The sequence below is a fragment of the Suncus etruscus genome, chromosome 4 (genome assembly GCF_024139225.1).
Source record: "Suncus etruscus isolate mSunEtr1 chromosome 4, mSunEtr1.pri.cur, whole genome shotgun sequence".
NCBI classification, from domain to species: Eukaryota; Metazoa; Chordata; class Mammalia; order Eulipotyphla; family Soricidae; genus Suncus; species Suncus etruscus.
In genome coordinates this window covers 55,356,453-55,361,629 of record NC_064851.1, presented here as the reverse complement: position 1 = coordinate 55,361,629, position 5,177 = coordinate 55,356,453, and the positions used below count along the sequence as shown (strand labels likewise).

Genomic DNA, 5,177 nt, shown 5'->3' with positions numbered 1-5,177 from the left:
CCCCCCCCCCCATGTTTTTTATCTTCTCTTTGTGAACTGCTCAATATGGAATTTGGTGTGAAAGAATCCCTCAGTTTAATACTTATGTTTGAACCAAGTCATGGGTCTTGTTGGAAATGTTCTTATGCCCCCATATATCTGATAGCACCACGTGGCTTTATATCTTGTTTGCGTAGGCACACTAACATGGGAAAATACTATACATACCAATAAGTTCTTATCTAATAGATATGGGAACACACAAATCTTGTAGTGCAATGAGACCTTACACCCTGAACATTGACATAAAGACCTGGCACAGGCCTCAGAAGAATGGGCATTCTCCATTTACCCTTTGATCTACAGAAGACATTTACAAAACATCCAAGGTTGTATATAACATCACCCGGAGGCATTCCTGTACCAGGGACGATCCTACAGCTGCTCTGACATCGATCTACTCAAAAGAGACATCCCTTAACACTGAGAAGACAACAAGAACAATGACCTGCTTACTGGACAGGGCTTGCTGTATTGCCCCTTTATGGTGAGGTTTGTCTATAACATCACCTGGAAGCAATCCTCTACCACAGAAGACCCTACCACTGCTCAGACATCGTCCTGCTCAAAAGAGACTTCCCTTAACACTGAGAAGACTTAACAACAACAACAACCTGCTTACAGGACAGGGCTTCCTGCATTCCCCTTTCATGGTGAGGTGAAATGAGAAGGCACTCCACATCATGACTTCAATGTAGGACATGCAGATTCCAGAATCTTTAATACAGAAACATGAGACCAACAACAGAGACTGTGTGATAAGTGTGTTGGCGCTACGGACAATGTCTTGGAGCGAACGATAACTTTCCTGAGGCCTAGAGCTGGTCTTATGCCAGGAAACTTCAGGGGTAGGATCTCTTTGTATTTAGGCCAAGGCTATTCCTTTCCATGCCTCTCATATTTTGGTGGGCCTATGCAAACAACAATTGCCACTCTAACACCGTTTTTACTGTGCTCCTTGGACTCTAATCCTTAAAACACACCCACTTAAAATTTGAGGTTAACTTAAGCTAATATGCATGTACATAAAAAAAGAACAGGAAAAAAAAAGATAACTCAGAGGAGCAGAGAGATAGTAAGGAGGTAAGGTGTTTGCCTTGCATGCAGGAAGTCGGTGGTTCCTGGCATCCCATATGGTCCCCTGAGCCTGCCAGGAGCCATTTCTGAGCACAGAGCCAGGAGTAACCTCTGAGAGCTGCTGGGTGTGACCCAAAAACAAAGAGAGAGAGAGAGAGATAAGAGATCCAAATTGGAAGACGTAAATATAATTTTAAAATGTTTATTTCTTATATAATATTAGACACCTTTGAACAATCACATCTTTAAAAGAACAGAGAAAAGGGGGCAGATAACAAAGGAGGAAGTCTCTGTTCTAAAACCTGGAATTCATATACAAGATCACTGATCCAAGCAGCCTTTCTCTCCTCCCTGAATATTAAAAACAGCTTTCAAATACAAGGTCAGAATAACCTGAGTTTTATTCAAATGAATTCAGCTTTCATGTCACTTTCTAGAATGTATTTTCAGGAAAACATTTTCTCCAGAACTATTTGCTTCTAAGAGCCCAAGATTTGACTGATTTATCCTAATCATGGAGCCAGAACTAGTTCAGAATTATGACACAAAAATCATAAACTCCTTATAGTAAATTTGATTAGTGGTAGTTCCCTATTAAAGATAGGGTACAAATTTATTTCTAAGACATCATTGAGAACTCAAAATGTACTTTTCAAATGAATATACCATACTCACCCTTTATTTAGAGCCAAAGATGTTCATCATATTGCAAGTTACTATCACACTAGCAATCTTCTAAAAACTTTTGTATTGATGTCTTAGTGAATAGACCTGAAGTCATTATTTTATTTTATTTTTGGTTTTTAGGTCATTCCGGACCATATTCAGGGCTTACTCCTGATTTTGATCTCTAAGACAATTCTTGGCAGGGTACAGAGGACCATATAGAGTGCCTGGGATCAAACTAGGTTAGGTCTCATGCAAGGCAAGCATCCTATTCTCTGCACTATCTCTCTGACCTCAAAGACATTTTATAGTTGCAGAGCTACTGCATGAATCAATCCTTCCATCATTGTTTTAAGATTATGCCACTATTATCACACGGTTACTCCTCAATTCCCAGTTTTATTTTTGATGTTTTAGGAATTGTTTCCACTGGAGAATGTCTAATCCCTTTCATTTTCTCATAATCCACATTTGAGCAAGATTATCTAGTATTTACTTTTTACTTTTTGACTCACTTTGCTTAGCTTGACACCCTCCCCCCCCCCCAATTGTGACAAACTTTTAGCAAACTACATAACCTCATCTTTTCTTGTAGCTAAATAAGATTCCATTGTGTATATATGCCAAAATTTCTTTTTCGTCCTTAAAAATATGGAATGCTTTATACATTTGTATGTCATCTTTGCGCAGGGGCCATGCTAATTTTCTCTGAATCATTCTAACACTAGTATATGTGCTGACAAAGTAAACACATGCCACAATTTCTTTATGCACTAAATTTGGGGGGGAAACATGATATCTTGGTTATGATATGATATGGTACGGTATGTTTTGCTATGCTAAGTTACACTATGTTACATTATATTACATTATATTACATTATATTATCTTACATTATGTTATGTTTGTTCCACAACAAACATAGGTAAATATGTGTTTTGGGATTAATGGTTTTTTGATCGTATGGTAGATTCCTAGGAATGAAATCGTAGAATTATTTGGAAATTCTATTTGTTCTATTTCTGAGAAGTTTCCAAACCAATTTCCAATTTCTATTTATTTCTATTCTGAGAAGTTTCCAAACCAATTTTCAGAAGAACTGAACCATGCAACAGTCCCACCAAAAGTGAGTATTCTAAAACCTAATTATTATGCATCCTTAGTCTCAAAGTGATAAAATAACTTTGCCCTGGTTCAGTATTAATCCTGCACTATTACAAGCAAAATCTTCTTAAAATGCAGCAAAAACAGTCCAAGCAAATGATGTATGGGGGAGACTCAGGGGTGGTGACTGGGGAACAGAGATTTGACTTCTGCAAAGTAAGCAGTGTTATTTAAGTTTTAAAAAGTATTAAAAGTATTAAGAAGGATAGAAGTATATAGAGCCTCCAGAATCTAAGAATTACAGGTGTAACACCTACTGAGGACTTAAACTGGGATGCTATGGAAATATTCTCTATTTGATCTGGAAAAGGCAGGAGGGCTCAGTTCAATTCAAGCTGGGGCTTTTTAAACCAAACTCTGGCCACCACCTATAGCTGTTCCTGCTGGTCTCACACACCTTAGCTTCATTCAAACTAGGTCTGTTTCCCCAAAACTCCACTCACAAACTACTGGTTGCTGAGTCTAGATTCAAATACTTCAGTTTAATTCAAACTGTTAGTTTTTTTTTTTTTTTTTTTTTTTTTTTTTTTTGGTTTTTTTTTTTTTTTTGGGCCACACCCGGTGACGCTCAGGGGTTACTCCTGGCTATATGCGCTCAGAAGTCGCTCCTGGCTTGGGGGACCATATGGGACGCCGGGGGATCGAACCGCGGTCCGTCTCCTAGGCTAGCGCAGGTAAGGCAGGCACCTTACCTCCAGCGCCACCGCCCGGCCCCAAACTGTTAGTTTTTTAAAACCTAAATTTTTGGTACAACCTCATGCTAGTCTCACACACTCAGACTGATTAAAACTGTGCCTTATATTTCCCAACCTTCTCCCATAGCTGACAGCCTACTGTGTCCGGTTTTACATACCTCAGTTCTCTTCAAATTGGCACTCTTAAAATCTAAGCCCTGGCCACCAGATAGGGCCACACCTACTAGCCACACATACCTCAGCTCAATTTAATCTAGGGTTATTTATTTCCCAAACAAAGTTGCAAACTCACGGGGTTGCATCTGTGATCATGTGTTTTAGATTGATTCAAACTGGATCCTTATAAACTCAAACTCTTGTCATCACCTAGGGCCACTCCTGCTGGTCTCTCACACCTCAGCTCAATTTAAACTGGGACACATTCTTCCCAAACTGAGCACAAAACTGACAGAATAATGTGTCTGGGTTGAGATACCTTAGTATAATTCAAACTGGAGCTTTTTAAATCCAAACTATGGGCACCACGTATGGCCATTTCTGCTGTTTTCACACCCTCTGCTTGATTAAAACTGGGCTTCCTCCCCTAAATTCTGCCAACAACTGACAGGCATTTGCATTAACATACCTCAATTTAATTCAAATTAGTGTATTTTAAATCCAACCTCTCTCCACCACCTATGGTCTCTCCTACTGGTCTCACACAACTCACTCAATTCAAACCTGTGCCTTTTTTCCCAAACATTGCCTGCAGTGACAGGCTCTGTGTCAGGGTTTATATATCTCAGTTAGACTCCAACGGATGCTTTTTAAATCCAATTTCTGGCCACCACTTATAACTTCTCTGGTTGTTCTGACTCACAATTGCTTGATTGAAACTGTTTTTTCTATAAATCAGCCCCAAACAAACAGGCTGCTGTTTCTGAGCTCACATACCTCACTTTGATTCAAAGTAGCTCTTTATAATTCAAATTTTGGCCACTATGACTACTCCTGCTGGTTTCACACACCTCAGCTGGATTCAAACTGATACTTTTCCTTACAAACTTTGCCCATATCATATAGGCTGCTGTTTCTGGGTTCACAGACCTCAGTTCCATTTACACTTGTGCTTTTTAAATCCAGATTCTGTTTTATTCTTAAGACTTTTCCTGAGGCTTTAAAACACCTCAGCTTGATTCAAACTGGCCCTTTATTTCCCAAAATGGAGGCAAAACTGACAGGCTGATTCATATGAGTTGAGTCACGTCAGTTTATTTCAAACATTTTTTAATTTTTTAAATTGAAACCAATGTGAATTACAAGTCTTTCACAGTTGTATTTCAAGTACATAGTGACAGTGAGTTAAGGTCATCCCCACCACCAGTGTTGACCTTTCTCCAAAATAGTTTCTAACATGTTTCCTATATCTCCACCAAAAGACCCTGGGACTGTTATTGTAACAGATCCATTTTCAGTATTGCTTGTTATAGTTTGGGTCTCTTGATTCTATTATCATTAACTTTGATTTGGTATTTAAATCTAATCATTTTTTATTTC

The 5,177-nt window shown here is 38.8% G+C and overlaps 1 non-coding gene across 1 annotated transcript; it reads right to left on the bottom strand.

The window, feature by feature from the left end:
• Positions 1 to 2,427: 2,427 nt before the first annotated feature.
• LOC126007511 (U6 spliceosomal RNA) lies at positions 2,428 to 2,534 on the bottom strand. The gene has a single exon (XR_007495070.1). It is a non-coding gene; the product is annotated as a U6 spliceosomal RNA (small nuclear RNA).
• Between the last annotated feature and the right edge of the window lie 2,643 nt (positions 2,535 to 5,177).